Here is a 16,590-nt window from a genome sequence, read left to right as displayed (position 1 = left end):
GTGTCTTGGTTGCCAGGACATTGATGTGTCTGGGTGATTCACACTGGGCCTCTTAAAGGTCCTGATTCTTGGACTCAGGCAGTAAGAAGCTTGGTATAATACTCCAGGAAGCTTTTCCAGGATAGGACAGATGGTGATGGTCATCAAAGGAGTTAAGACCATGAACCCTGTTAACTGCATTGGATTCAAATCTAGCTGTGCTGTGCTGTACTTGGTTGTTTAGTTGTGTCTGACTCTTTGCGACACCCTGGACTGTAGCGCGCCAGGCTCCTCTGTCCATGGGATTCTCCAGGCAAGAATACGGGAGTGGGTTGCCATGCCTTCCTCAGGGGATCTTTCCAACCCAGGGATCCAACCCAGGTCTCCCACATTGCAGGCGGATTCTCTTCTGTCTGAGCCACCAGGTAAGCCCATGAATACTGGAGTGGGTAGCCTATCCCTTCTCCAGGGGAGCTTCCAGACCCAGAAATTGAGCTGATGTCTCCTGATAAAGAATTGCAGGCGAATTCTTTACCAGCTGAGCTGTCAGGGAAGCCCTTAAATCTAGCTTCACTGCTTATTAGCTGTGTGATCTGGGGCAGGTTACTTAACCTGTCGTGCCTCAGTCCCTGTGTTACAGGCTAGTCATGAAGATCTGACTGTTTACTATAAGTAGTGCTCTTAGAATGGTGCCTGGCACTTAGTAAGTGCTATGTTAAGTTTGTTATCATTATTATCCCCCTGTTTTCTCCACTTCACTGTGTTGTGTCTTCACTCACGTACTGCATGTTCACTGAGCGCCCACAATGCATCAAGAACTGAGCAGGGTACCAAGGAATCAAAGGTGAACCAGTATCCTGACCCCTGTCCTCAAGGTGCTTCCAGTCAGGCGGGAGAATAGATGTTGGCAGAGGCGTAGATAGACGCCACGGGAGCATAGACCTAAGAAGAATGATTCAGCTCAGCCGTGCCCCGTCCTGTTTGGAAAAATAGATTCCTGCCTTGGGGTGCTCACACCTGCCCTGCTGAATATCTATCTGACCCTTTCCCGGGGCTAGAATCATCCTGACTTCCCAGGGCTGGCAGGGGCTGTGGAGACCCGCATCTCTTTCTTCTCCTACCCGACCCTGCTGCAGCTCCTCTAGGAAGGGCTGCCCCCTCTTAACCACAGGGAGCACAGAGTCAGTTCCTTGACGCTGGTGGTGGGCCATCCTGCCCCCTTCCAGCCTCAAGAGCCCCCCAGGTTGTCACTGTCCGCAAGGACAGAGGACCGCAGCGGTCGGGGAGCAGGGTTGGATGAATGCTGGCACACAGATGTGTATACCTAAGGAACCCCAAACCCTGGGCAGCTCCCGGGCTGCCCCTCAGGTGATTCGCCCTGTCTGGCATGTTCTGAGGAGGTGATGGTTGCGAGCTAGAGCAGGGAGGCTCTTTACACGCCTGTGCACTCGTGACAAATGCTCCAGGGCAGAAAACTTGCCACCCAGCCTTGCACACAATGAAGGGGCCTCCTCTGAGCAGGCACGTGAGCACACGCCAGGACCCCTGCTCTGTACCACAGTTCAGGTTCCTTGGCTGACCGTGACCTTGGGCAGATTACATCTCTGTCTTGCGGCTGTTTCCTCTACTGCAAAATGGGGACAGTGAAAGCCAAGTGCCTTCCTCACATAGGAGAAGACGGTTGTGGGGATCAGGTGAGATGATGCATTAGAACGTGTAGTATGGGCTCGGCTCTGTTATCACATATTGTGCAGGTGTCATTTACTATTGTCATCATTTTCCAGGGACATTTAGGTCATGCCTACAGCCCATCCCACACCGAAGCAGGATCTCATGTAAGAAAGATCCTTTCATTTTCCTAACTGTCTGACATACCATTGTCTGCATTTCCATTCCTGGGGGGCTGTTGTAGTTGCGTGGAGGAGAGGCCCCCAAGTTTCCACAGACCCTGGACACCTGGAATTGCAGCTGCAACTGAAGGGAGCTAGGCCCTCTCTCATCCTCCCTCAGGGACCATGTTGTCCTCACACTGAGGCTTGTTCTGCTGGATACACACTTGTGTTCCTTACTAGCCCTGGCTTCTCCGTACTTTTACGGGCATGTGGCCCAGGATCCTGCTAACCTCACCTCAAATCTGCCCTGTGGCCTGCAGTTCAGTGTCTTTGCCCAACCAGTGTGGCCTCTCAGTGTTCCGCTGATCTCAGAGACAGCAGTGAGTGGTGGCTTGGAGCAGGATCTTAGTTCCCTGTCCAGGACCTGGGTCGCCTGGATGAGAGGGCTTCCGAGGTGGCCCTAGTGGTAAAGAACCCACCTCCAGTGCAGGAGACATAAGAGAGAGGGGTTTGATCCTTAAGTTGGGAAGATCCCCTGGAAAAGGGTATGGCAACCTACTCCAGTATTCCTGCCTAGAGAATTCCATGGACAGAGGAGCCTGGTGGGCTACAGTCCATGGGATCACAAGGAGTCAGACACAACTGAAGTGACTTAGCGCACACACACAGCCTGGATGAAAGCCAGGAATCCTAGCTACTAGTCCACTAGGGGCTAGACGTGAAAGTGAAAGTGTTAGTCACACAGTTGTTCCCGACTCTTTGTGACCTCATGGACTATAGCCCACCAGGCTGTTTACCGACTGAGCCACCAGAGACTAGAAGCAAAATGGCCCTGACTCTTGCCCCTGTCTGAAAGCAAGATGTTTCAAGGAGGCAAAAACTAGAAAAACAGGTACAAAGTTTGTTATCAGAGACACAGTAGGACAAGTGGGAGAGCACATAGAGAAGCAGTTCGCTTATTTAAAAGAGAAAGCAGAAGTACACACTGGGAGAGAAGGGTATGGGCGTCCTCTCTAACGAGGGGGACTGCAGTGAAGAGGTGATTGATTCATTTATGTATTTTTTCATTTATTTTTATTAGTCGGAGGCTAATTACTTTACAATATTGTAGTGATTTTTGCCATACATTGACATGAATCAGCCATGGATTTACATGTGTTCCCCATCCCGATCCCCCCTCCCGCCTCCCTCCCCATCCCATCCCTCTGGGTCTTCCCAGTGCACCAGCCCTGAGCACTTGTCTCATGCAACCAACCTGGGCTGGTGATCTGTTTCACCCTTGATAGTGTACTTGTTTCAATGCTGTTCTCTCAGAACATCCCACCCTCGCCTTCTCCCACTGAGTCCCAAAGTCTGTTCTGTACATCTGTGTCTGAAGAGGTGATTTAAATCACTTACGTAGGACAGACCTTCCTATCTTCGGTGACCTTGGACCAATTACCGTGTTTCTTTTTTTACACCTGACCCTCCCCAATACATGCGTGCAAATTTTTACTAAGATGGATCCCACCCCTGGGGCTGTGGGGGTATGTCCACACTTATTATGGGGTGGTGCCCCCTCCCTTTTTGATCTCCAAAGAGCCTTCCTGCACATGTGCTGACGGGGAAGTTTTCCTTGACCTCAGAAGTGGTCATCTTATCTCTTCTCTTTAGCAGAACCCCAGTTTGTCCTTGGGGTGTCTGGGGGAAAACAAAGCTTCAGTTTTACCCCACCTGACAAACACTAGTTGTCCAGCCCAAGAGCCCATTTATCTTCTACCTTACTACCTTCCGTGAGAGCCTCAGATTAACCCAGTTCATCCCCCTGAGCCTGACCACGGAGGTCAAAGGTCACTAGCTAGTACTTAGATGGGCTGCCTTGGGCTCAGTGCCCACCCTGGACTGTGGCAAAGCACCCAGAGTCATGGGGCACAGGTTACATATGTTAGGGCAGCAGGGGCTACGGGGATGAGCTGGGCAATGGGTCTCTTAAAAATGAGGTGGATGAGGGCACTCTCTTGGAGTGGTATTGATGTTGTATTTCTTGGTAAGGGATTTGAATGAACAGGTGTATGCATTTATCAAAATTTATCTAAGTTATGCCTAAGATTTGTGCATTTTTCATCTGCACACAAAACCTTAAACATATTTTGAACTCTAGTTAATAATATGCATGCTGAAGTGTTGAGAGGGTGGAGTAAACAGGTCTACAGCTTTGTTTGAAATATATCAAAAAGTTAAGGACGATTGATTGACAAATGAAAGGATGGATGGAGGGCTAGACATAAATAACTATAGCAAAATGTAGAATCGAGCTGAGTGTTCACTATATAATTCCCTGAGTGTTATATAATTCCTTCAACTTCTCAGTACATTTGAAAAATTTTACAATAAAATGCAAGTCTTAATAAAAAAAAAAAAGAAAGGGTATGTGAGCGGGCAGGCTCTGCCTGGCATGATTTTTTCTCTCCAGTCAGAGACACAGGAGACCAGTGCCCTGGGGCTGCTACAGAATGCTGAGCATCTCTTATCCACCCCCTAAATCTTGTCAAAAGCTGAAATGAACTGATGAATAATTGAGAGTCTCCAGGATGTGAGAGTCGCTCACCACTCCTGGTTTTGAGATCAAGTCCCCTTATCAAGCCAGGTCCCCAGGAAGGGGCATACCTGGCCAGGATTTGTGACTTGCTCGCTGTTGATCTTTGTGCAGAATTACAACTGCACCTGGTGGCTTAGTGGTAAAGAATCTGTCTGCCAGTGCAGGAGATTCGGGTTTGATCCCTGGGTCCAGAAGATCCCCTGGAGCAGGAAATGGCTACCCACTCCAGTATTCTTGCCTGGAGAATCCCATGGACAGAGGAGCCTGGCGGGCTACAAGCCATGCGGTTGCGGGGAGTCGGACACGACTTAGCGACTAAACAACAAGAATCCCACCCTCACTTTTATAGAGCCCCTCTCGGCGTCTTTGGTACCACCAGCACTAGCATCATTGTTGTATTTTCACTTGGGAGAATCCCCAGGGTAAAATGCCCTCAGGTGTGCTTGCTCTTGTAGCCCCAGCTCAGTAGGCCTCTCCTAGCTGCTCAGTACATGTCTACTGGTTAAATGCAGAATTCAGTGAAGGAAAGAAGTGTCTCCTGACTGATGGGTAAGCTTTCTTTAAGCAAACTGAGAACGAAGCAGTGCACAGTACTCCCCTTCTGTTTCGGCTAGAAATTTAGCATAGTGTGACAGCTGTTCTCCTACCAGGAGTAGGAAAGTGGCCTGCTTCCTCCCTTTTACAGCCCTGGAGTTTTTGTTTTCCTGTGTCTCGTGCTATAGGGAATACATAATAAATAAATGAATAAAGTCAAGTCCAATTCTTTCATTTTGCTGTTGAGGGAAACAACTCAGGGAGGTGAAGTGACCTGTCTGAAGGCAAACAGCACTCTCCTGGGTGGCAGAGCCAACACAGATCTGGCCTTGGCTGCTGCCACAGTTCTTTCTCTTGGATCACACTGCCTCTTGTGTTCAGACTGAGGCGAAACTATAGCTTGGAGATGAGGCAACTCTAAGTGAGATGCACTAACTGAAAATCCTAATTGTAGGGTCCAAATCCAGTAGAAAATTCTCCCCTTGATCCTCTTCTGGGTTGTTGTTGTTGTTCAGTCACCAAGTTGTGTCCGACTCTTTGCGACCCCGTGGACTGTAGCACGCCAGGCCTCCCTGTCCTTCACCATCTCTGGGAGTTTGCCCAAGTTCATGTCCATTGAATCGGTGATGCCATCCAACCAGCTCATCCTCTGTCACCCTCTTCCCTTCTGCCTTCTGTCTTTACCAGCATCAGGGTCTTTTCCAATGAGTCAGTTTTTCATATCTGGTGGCCAAAGTATTGGAGTTTCAGCTTCAGCATCAGTCCTTCCAATGAATTTTCAGGGTTGATTTCCTTTAGGATTAACTGGTTTGATCTCCTTGCTATTCAAGGGATTCTCAAGAGTCTTCTCCAGCACACTGTTTGAAAGCATCAATTCCTTGGCACTCAGCCTTCTTCATGGTCCAGCTCTCACATCTGTACATGACTACTGGAAAGACCATAGCTTTCACTATACCGAACTTTGTTGTCAAAGTGATGTCTTTGCTTTTTAATACACTATCTAGGTTTGTCATAGCTCTCCTTCCAAGATAACTCTGAGGACTCACAGAAAAGTCTCCATAGCACCAGGAACTCTGGATTGTTCCTGAAGTCTCCTGTGTCCTAGAAGACTGTGGTGCTAAGAAGCCAAAATGTTTCTTGGAATCAGTGACCCTGCACGTCCACAGCAAACTAGCAAAAGTGCTACTGCCTTATTTGGGTCCCCACACCTGCTTTCAAGCCACACCTAGAAGAACGGCCAGTCAGATCTGAGTAAAGGACCTCGAGGGGCACTTCATGGCCTGATTTACAGGGAAGAAGTGAAGGCTGCAGAGGGTTCCCCTGATTAAAGCCACACAGCTTGTTTGTGCAGACGAGGGCTGGGATGAAGGCTTCCAACCTCCTGGCCACAACTCTTCACACTACACCATGCTGCCTTTACCACGCTGCCTTTTCTCAAAGCCACAGGGCAGTTGTTCTGCATTAGGGTGAACCAGAAGGCAGTCTGAATGGGTTGACAGTCGGCTGTCAAGAACCCTCTAGAATAAAAAAAAAAAACAACCCTCTGATGCAGTTGGTGGTGGATAAGTTTAGTGGAGATGCTACTAAATTGCTCCTACACCATCATGTCAGGCCCCAGAGACCCTAGCGCTCCAGTCAGTAACCCCAGCACCAGTGCGTCCCTAAGGCCCAGAGTGGCCAGTGGCATTGCCTTTATTCCTGAGCTGAGTGAGCACCTAGCTGGCCTAGAGAATTGTGGCCCCAGACCTCACTAGTTTCCCACTTGGAATCACTTGGAGACGAGATTCATGGGCCTTTGGCAGGGTACATCCTCAAGGACCAGAAGGTTCCAGCAGGTTTCCATCAGCCCAGAACTCTGTGGGTAGGAAAAATAGTTCGTCTCCACAGCCTCAGAAACTTAAAAACTCAACCCAACATCTGGAAAAGGCAGAATCTAGAGAAAGAGTACATGTGGTCCAGGCTCATGTTTGGGTCTGACGATGACATGGCTTTTTTTTTTTGGCCAGTGGATAAAGGCCCTTAATTATGTTTCTTTTGGAGCACCTGAGGGATGCTGAGGTGCTAGAGGCCTTAGAGAAGCTGAGTGGCTAAGCCCATGTGGAAGTCATCACTTTGATGGGATCTCCATTTTAGAGTTTCTGGTTGTTAGCATGGTGGACCTCAGTTGTAGGTGAATATACTGCTATGAAGATACCTGGGAGGCTGGGAGCCAGCTGCTTCAGGTGATCAAAACCTCTGAAGGCTTTACTTTGCTAGAAGGCTCTCCATCTACAACTTCCCTGGTGACTTAGGTGGTAAAGAATCCACCTGTGATGCAGGGGACCGGGGCTCAATCCCTGGATCAGGAAGATCTATCTGGAGAAGGAAATGACAACCCACTCCAGTATTCTTGCCTGGAGAATTCCATGGACGGAGGAGCCTGGTGGGCTACAGTCCATGGGATTGCAAAGAGTCAGATGCAACTAACACTTTCACTTTTTTCCCCCACCATTTATACTTCTCTGATGCTGGTCTCCAGCCTAAGCCCTTGAAAGGCCTTGATGGCCCACTTAAGTTCTGTGGTTGCCCTTTTGTGGGAAGAAGTGAGATGTCTCCAAAGAGGCCTGCAGGGAGGGACCCCTCTGGCCTCTGTAGTGATGTTGGTGGGTCGGAGGAGACCCTTGGATGGTTTACCTTCTCAGCGAGTTTGCCTTCAGAGATAAGAGGCCATTCCCTAAAAGGAAACCAGAGTGATCCTCAGAAGGCGAAATGAATGCTGGGCTTCCCAAAACAAAAGCTGTCTTCCGTACCCAATGTAGAAATCGTTCTGAGCTATTTTTGTTAATTAATTTAATATGAACATATGTTCTGTTGGTCATTGTCAGTGATGTAATGTGTAAGATTCTTAAAAGCAAGAGACAGTGCCATAGTGCTAGCTATTGCTACATACCCACACGTGCATCTTTGCCCTCAGAACTCATATCTGAAGATACTCTCAAGTTTGCACTTTGACCCACATCTTCCTGCTGGACCTTGGCAAGGTCCCTGAAAGGCAGTTTTACCAGATTCAGTACTCCCAGGAGAAGGACCTTTTGCTTCAGGAAGCCAACATCTTGGATGGCCTTGCAGGCAAACAGGAAGGTGGGGGAGGAGAAAATTGTCTCAAGCTATGAGAATTGAACCCAGGCCACGTGCGCTGGGAACAGCTCTGCAGGGGCGGGCTCCCAGAATCATCTGTCCTTGGTGCCTCCCCAGAGGAGCCCAGAGATTGACATGGGCTTTACCCTCTGGTTTCACTGTTGATGATTTTAAACTGACAGAACCAAATGAAAACATTTTAAAAATAGTAAGGCTCTCATTGACCTCCAGATGCTGCGGTGGAGAGTGATTGAAAGATTCACATTAAGAATGTGGCTCCCGAGAGCACCTGCCTTCAGGCAGACCTGCGGAGGGAAGTTCCCTGTACACTTTCCCTCTGGGCCGGGAACAGAATTTCAACCCCAGCGGTGATGGTCTCAGAAAATGACCAGCCCTTGGAAATGAGGATGGAGGATGAAAATGCTGTTTCAGCCCTATCTGGAAATAATTAATTGCCCAAACCCTCCATCCCAGTTCCATTATTTATTTTATTATTTATTTATGACTACACTAGGCTGAACTAGGCATGCGGGATCCTAGTTCCCCAACCAGGGGTCCAACCCATGCCCCTTGCAGTGGAAGTGTGGAGTCCTTTCCATTGGACCATCAGGGAATTCCCCCCACTTCCTTTATTGACGACAGTTAAACTGTGTTAGAGATGCAAGCCTCAGCTAGGAAGGCTCCACGCAGCTCTTGGGGCCTATGGAGCGTCTGTGATTTTCAGATGCAGATCTTGGGGCCCCCAAGATCCCTGCAGCTCTCAGGGCGCATGGACACCTGTGATTCTCAGAGGAGGGGCTTGTGCCCACAGGGAGGGAGAGAGGGACTTCCAGGCCCATGGGGGCTCAGTGACCCTGTTTTCATATTTAAATTCTCAACTTCAGTGGTTAAAGGAAGGGTTGGTCTTTGTTGTTTTTGTTTTTGTTTTCATAAGACTTCATATTTTGAAAATTTACATAGATCAGCACCTTGCAATAACTTGTAATAGAAAGGAATCTAAAAAAGAATATATATATATAAAAAACTGAATCGCTTTGCTATACACTAGAAACTAACAACATTATAAATCATATATACTTCAATAAAAAAATTATAGTCACTGTAAATAGTTTAAAATACAGACGGAATAGGAAAATAAAAATCACCTAAAATTCTGTCCAAAAAAATTTTTTTTCATAGACATGTTTGAGGTTTGTTCCCCAAATTTCCTGAGAGGACTCAACTCCATTTCCCATGTCTCTACACTGGGCGATCCCAGGTAGACCAGCTGTGTGGACCCCTGGCTTGGTCCCAGTGAGACAGGGCCTGACCCCACCTCTCCTGCTCTTCGTCAGGGCAGTGAGAGGGAACAGCCCTCCCACAGACATGCACCAAGCCCGAACCTTGACCCTGGCCTCCGGGCCTGAGCTCACAGACCACTGGGCCCTGAAGCTCAGGCAGGAGAGGGATTGAATGCGTGCCAGGGCAAGACAAACCCTCACCTCTGCCAGGAAGACCCAGAATTATATGGAACACAAGTTCAGTGCCTGAGCATCAGTCTTCCTTCACTGGCTGTGGAATCTGCCCACACCTTGAATCTCTCCATTTTTAATTTGTAGAATTGCAATTATAATATACATAGGCTTATCAGATGAGACAGTGCATGTGAAATGGCTTCACCAACTGTCCAAGTGCCATAAAAGCATAAAGGACCAGAGTTGGCACTGTGGTGGGTTTGGTGGGCAGGACCCCACAGGCACTGCAGACTTGGGAAGAGGTTTGGATGCTCTCCCGGGCAGAGCCCAGATGGTATCCTGCCAGCTTCCTCTTTAAGACAGGGAAGGGGACCCACGATTGGCTTTGTCTCAGCCTCAACACCAGCTTAATAACAGAGCTATTTGTGGAGCAGTAACCCTGTGCCCAGCACTGGCCTAAGCATTTTACACACATGATCTCCTTCTCTTCTCCCAGCATCTCTGTGGGATAGGTATTATGCTTACAGAGAGGTTAGGGCTTCCCTGATGGCTTGGTGGTAAAGAGTCTGGCTGCCAATGCAGGAATTTGATTCCTGGATTGGGAAGATCCCCTGGAGAAGGGAATGGCAACCCACTCCAGTATTCTTGCCTGGAGAATCCCACAGACAGAGGAGACTGGCGGGCCACAGTCCATGGGGTCGCAAGAGTTGGACACAAATTAGCGACTAAACCACCACCACTGCTCCTCCTGGGAGGGAAGACAGAAACCAAAGCAGGCAGGGCAGAGACTGGGGGTGCCATTCCAGGGCCCAGGGGAGAGTATTTTCCCCTCGGCTGTCCCTTGTCCCCTGAAGACTCCAAGGCAGAGCTCCTTCCACACCCTTCACTGGTCTTAAGGTCACAGGAAGTCCTTCTTTGGGCCTAACTTGGCCAGCCTCTTGGCCCAGCCTAGACCCATCTGTTCTGTCTCTGCTCTCTGGGGAGATGGAGAATTATTCTGTCCTAATCATGATAATCTTTCTTCTGCCAAATTCACAGACCTACTTAAAGCCACTCCTCCTTTGGTCTTTAGAGGGGTTGGCTTCCTGTCACCCATCTGGTTTGCATGCCCTATGGAGAGGCTGGCAGACGCCTCCTGGGGACAGTGGCTGCAGTTCCCAGCTCCCCTGTGGGTTAAGGACAGGACTGGCCCACTGGGCAGCCTTGTCCCAATGTAGAGGGTCAGATCACAGTGCTAGGAGTACAAGATGTTTGGTCAATCTTCCTTTATAGCATCACCAACTCAGTGGCATGAATTTGAGCAAACCCTGGGAGATAGCGAAGAGTGGAGCCTGGTTTGCTACAGTCCATGAGGTTGCAAAGACTCAGACATGATTAGCGACCAAACAATAAGTGCAATGCTTCCTTAATGATCTATAATGAGAAATATACCTGTAGGTAATAAGAAAGTTAGATGGAAGACAAGCACTTTCATTTATTAAGTACTAAGTATGTGTCATGAACTTGGGCTGATCACTTTATACATGTTACAGTATGTAATCCTCACATCCCCCAAGCTGGACCTTTTTTTTTTTTTTTTTAAATCTGTTTTACAGTGCTCGCTTCAGCAGCACATATACTACAATTGGAATGATACAGAGAAGATTAGCATGGCCCCTGTGCAAGGATGACACGCAAATTCGTGAAGCGTTCCATATTTAAAAAATAAATAAATAAATAAAATCTGTTTTACAGATGAGGATGATGAGACATAATAGAAGTTAAATATCTTGTCACTGGATGGCCAAATTTGTTGAGGAGCTGAGGTTAAACTGGTTCTGTTTTGCCCCAAAGACTGGGCTCCAAACTCCTCAGCACACTGTCCCATTGCCTTGCAAGAAACTCAAGCACTTAAATACAAGTTAGGAATAGCACTGGCTTCTCTCTACTCTCTCCATCCGTTAATATCTAAGCCAGGTAGAAAAGAGATTTTTTTATGGCTACTCTGTAGGGTTTAGCACTTTCCTTTCAGACTATTTCTTAAACAGGCTTGGCTTTTTATTGTCTGAACATTTCAAAATACAGCTGGACAAACCCATGCCATTTGAGTCAATTAGATGGTGGTTTCTTCCCTGGCTAGCATTTACTGAGCACTTAATTTAGGTCAAGCACTTTGTATTAGTTATTTTTATTTAGTTCCCATAAGAACCTGAGTTAGGGAGTGTCATTGTGAGGTAGTGCAGTCAGATGGTTAAAGCACTTGATTCTTAAAATCAGGTTACCTGCTCTCCCGCTGGTTAGCTGTGTGACTGGGCAGGCTAATCACTTAACCTCTCTGTGCCCAATTTCCTAATTTGTAAAATGATTTAAATGATCACCGGGGGAGAGTTGTAAGGCTTATTAACAGGAAAAACATATGTAAAGTATTTGAAATAATGCCTGGCATTAATAGTAAGCATTAGTTACTACAGATCCACTCTATGGGACATAACTGGGACATTGGAAGGAGATAGCTTGCCCAGATGAACTGGGAGAGCTGATATTTTAACCCAGTGAGTCGAATGCCAGGACCCTTGCTTCTAACCACTACCACCCCTTAGTAGCCCCAATCCCTTCACTTTTTAAAGTCACTTAAGTGAGGTATAATTTACACACCATGAAATTCATTCAATGACTTTCCCTAAATGTATAGAGTTGCACAGATCACCACAATCAAGTTTAGAATATCTCTATTATCACAGAAAGATCCCTTCTGCCCATTTGCAGTCATTTCCCTTTCCCACTCTTTGCAACCCCAATGGACTGTATAATCCATGGAATTCTCCAGGCCAGAATACTAGAGTGGGTGGCCTTTCCCTTCTTCAGGGGATCTTCCAAACCCAGGGATCGAACCCAGGTCCCCCTCATTGAAGGCAGACTCTACCAACTGGGCCCCAAGGGAAGCCCAAGAATACTGGAGTTCCCTTGTGGCTTAGCTGGTGAAGAATCTGCTGAGTTTGGTCCCTGAGTTGGGAAGATCCCCTGGAGAAGGGAACAGCTGCCCACTCCAGTATTCTGGCCTGGAGAATTCCATGGACTATTCCATGGGATCGCAAAGAGTCGGGGCATAACTGGGCGACTTTCACTTTCACTTTTTCCTTCTCACTCCCAGCCCCAGGCAACCACTCATCTGCTCTCTGTCTCTATGGATTTGCCCTTTTGGGACATTTCGTAGAAATGGAATCATACTTTATACTATACAATATATATACTATACTATACACATGTAGTATACACATACTACATATGGTCATGTGTCTGGCTTCTTTCCCTTTGGGTGATGTTTTTGAGGTTCATCCAGTTTGCAATTTGCTTATCAGTTGATTGTTGCATTTTGCTAATGATTAGTATTCCATTGTATGGATAGACCACATTTTGTTTACCTATTTACTAGCTAAGAAACATTTAGATTGTTTCCAGCATTTGGTTATTATGACTATCTTTTACATTTCTGATAATTCACTGTGAAAAATTCTCAAACACACAGTGAACTGCCACAGACCCATCAATCAGCTTCAACATTTAGTGTTAACATCTACCACCATTGTTTCATCTAGACCTCTCCCAGAAAACGTCATTGCCTTCTTTAACTTCTTCCTTTAAGCATATGAAGTTTTACTCAATTTTAATAAGTTAAGTATTCATAAGATTCTAAGGTCAAAGAGTTTGAAAAGATATGCAGTGAAACATTTCATTCTGGAAAGTTCTATTCCCCATCTGCTCAGCTGTGCCCTCCAGCTTCTGTTATTTTCATATTTTTTCATTTTTCTGTTTCATTTTTCATTTCCTATTTATGTTATTTTCATATTTCCAGAATGCATATGTAAGAAATTAGGAATATGTAGTCTTTGCCTACGTTTTACATAAATGGTAGCATGTTTACTATAATACTATTTTGTACTTTGGTGGTTTTAACTTAATAATATAGCTTCAAAATCTTTTCATATCAGAATATAGTTTCCTTATTCTTGTATCTTTATTTTTATAGCTTCATACTATTCTATTGTATGGCCATACCACAGCTTAGACAAACAGCCACCTACTGGTAGACATTTGGGCAGTTTCCAGTTTTTTACTTTCAAAGACAATGCCATGGCCTATAAACTTGTATGTCCATCATTTCTCACTTACACAGAATGTCTATAGATTTCTGAAACTGAATTGCTGGGCCAGACAGTGTATTACATTTGTGGCATTTGTAATTTTCACTGATTGTCCTGTTTGATAGTTGTACCATTTCACAACTACCAGCAATCTATGCAAGTATTTCAACCCCATTGCCTCACCAACAGCATGTTACCCAGTTTTTAAACTTTTACCTAATAGTTGCTTGTCAGCTCTTGCCCCATTTTCTTTCTTTCTTGTCCTTCTTGTTTTGCTTTAGTTTATACGTTTTTTGTTAAGAAGTTTTGAATGAGTTATTTCCTGCCTACCTTGTATCGTGTTTAAGGCATTTTGGGGGCAACAGTTCTTTGAAATATAACTCACACATTGTATAATTCATTCATTTAAAGTATATTCTTCAATGGTTTTTAGACTGTAGCTCATTTTTAATGTTTATCTCTAACCTTTTAAAAAAACATTTTTTTCTAATACAGAAGTAATACCTGTTCTGTTCAGGAAACTTGAAAAGACAAAAATCAAAGAAAAAAGAAAACATAGTGCCATCACCTGAAGATATCCAGTTACCATTTAAAAAAAAATTATTGAAGTATAGTTGATTTACAATGCTGTGTTTAATTTCTGTGCAGTAAAGCGACTCAGTTATACATATATATATATTCTTTCTCATATTCTTTTCCCCTATGTTTATCACAGGGTATTGAATATAGTTCTCTGTGCTATACAGTAGGACCTTGTTGTTTATCCATTCTATATATAATAGCTTACATCTGCTAATACCAAGGTCCTAATCTATCCCTCTGCTTCACCCTTGGCAACCACAAGTCTTTGTTTTTATATCTGTGAGTGTGCTTCCCTGATAGCTCAGTTGGTAAAGAATCCACCTGCAATGCAGGAGACCCCGATTCTCCTTTTGTTTCATAGATATGTTCATTTATGTTATATTTTAGATTCCACAGATAAGTGATATCATGTGTTATCTTTCGCTTAGTATGATAATCTTTAGGTCCATTCATGTTGCTGCAAATAGCATTATTTCCTTCTTTTTAATGGTTGAGCAATATTCCATTATACACATGTATATTTTATATACGTGTATATGCTGTGTTGTGCTTAGTCACTTAGTTGTGTCCGACTCTTTGCGACTCCGTGGATGGTAGCCCACCAGCCTCTTCTGTCCATGGGGACTCTCCAGGCAAGTATTCTGGAGTGGAGAGTAATGGAAATAAAAGCAAAAATAAACAAATGGGACCTAATTAAACTTAAAAGCTTTTGCACAACGAAGGAAACTATAAGGTGAAAAGACAGTCTTCAGAATGGGAGAAAATAATAGCAAACGAAGCAACTGACAAAGAATTAACCTCAAAAATATACAAGCAGCTTCTGCAGCTCAATTCCAGAAAAAGGAAGCAACCCAATAAAAAAATGGACCAAAGAACTAAACAGACATTTCTCCAAAGAAGACATACAGATGGCTAGCAAACACATCAAAAGATGCTCAACATCACTCATTATCAGAGAAATGCAAATCAAAACCACAATGAGGTACCATTACATGCCAGTCAGGATGGCTGCTATGAAAAAGTCTACAAGCAATAAATGCTGGAGAGGGTGTGGAGAAAAGGGAACCCTCTTATGCTGTTGGTGGGAATGCAAACTAGTACAGTCACTATGGAGAACAGTGTGGAGATTCCTTAAAAAACTGGAAATAGAACTGCCATACGACCCAGCAATCTCACTGCTGGGCATACACACTGAGGAAACCAGAATTGAAAGAGATACGTGTACCCCAATGCTCATTGCAGCACTGTTTATAACAGCCAGGACATGGAAGCAACCTAGATGCCCATCAGCAGATGAATGGATAAGAAAGCTATGGTACATATACACAATGGAATATTACTCAGCCATTAAAAAGAATGCATTTGAATCTGTTCTAATGAGGTGGATGAAACTGGAGCCTATTATACAGAGTGAAGTAAGTCAGAAAGAAAAACACCAATACAGTATACTAACACATATATATGGAACTTAGAAAGATGGTAATGATGACCCTATATGTGAGACAGCAAAAGAGACACAGATGTAAAGAACAGTCTTTTGGACTCTGTGGGAGAAGGCGAGGGTGGGATGATTTGAGAGAATAGCATTGAAACATGTATATTATCTTATGTGAAACAGATCGCCAGTCCAGGTTCGATATATGAGACAGGGTGCTCAGGGCTGGTGCACTGGGATGACCCTGAGGGATGGGATGGGGTGGGAGGTGGGAGGGGGGTTGAGGATGGGGAACACATGTACACCCATGGCTGATTCATGTCAATGTATGACAAAAACCACTACAATATTATAAAGTAATTAGCCTCCAGTTAAAATAAATAAATAAATTAAAAAAAAAAAAAAGAAAACTAGAGTGAGTTGCCATGCCCTCTTCCAGGGGACCTTCCCATCCCAGGGATAGAACCCAAGTATCCCACATTGCAGGCAGATTCTTTCCTGTCGGAGCCACCAGGGAAAAGCCCAAGAATAATGGATTGGGTAGCCTATCCCTTCTCCAGGGGATCTTCCTGACCCAGGAATTGAACCGGGGTCTCCCGCATTGCAACCGGGTCTCCTGCATTGCATGTGGCTTCTTTATCAGCTGAGCTACCAGGGAAGCCCATGTATGTGTATATATATCTCACATCATTTTTTCCCATTCGTCTGTCAGTGGACCTTTAAATTGTTTTCTTGTCTTGGCTATTGTCATAGTACTGCTGTGTATGTAGGGATGCGAGTATCTTTTCAAATTATAGTTTGTCTGGGTGGGAGTGGGATTTCTGGATCTTATGGCAACTCTTAAGTTTTTTGAGGAACCTCCATACTATTTTCCATTGTTAACATTTTTTTTTAAATAAAAATGATACCTGATGTATATACTGTGCTGGGATTTGCTTTTATTATTCTCAGTTCTTTT

General features: G+C 45.2%; 1 protein-coding gene and 1 non-coding gene across 3 annotated transcripts in view; both read left to right on the top strand.

Annotated features, from left to right (window-relative positions):
• The window catches only part of GALNT16 (polypeptide N-acetylgalactosaminyltransferase 16), a 95,531-nt gene that overhangs the window by 21,788 nt on the left and 57,153 nt on the right, over positions 1 to 16,590 (top strand). The gene's annotated exons all lie outside the window — the stretch shown is intronic.
• On the top strand, positions 11,089 to 11,195 carry LOC122705964. Its single transcript, XR_006344233.1, has one exon. It is a non-coding gene; the product is annotated as a U6 spliceosomal RNA (small nuclear RNA).

The sequence above is a fragment of the Cervus elaphus genome, chromosome 12 (assembly GCF_910594005.1).
Source record: "Cervus elaphus chromosome 12, mCerEla1.1, whole genome shotgun sequence".
In the NCBI taxonomy this organism is placed as follows: domain Eukaryota; kingdom Metazoa; phylum Chordata; class Mammalia; order Artiodactyla; family Cervidae; genus Cervus; species Cervus elaphus.
The sequence above is the reverse complement of the archived record's forward strand: the minus strand, read 5'-3'. Positions and strand labels throughout refer to the sequence as shown.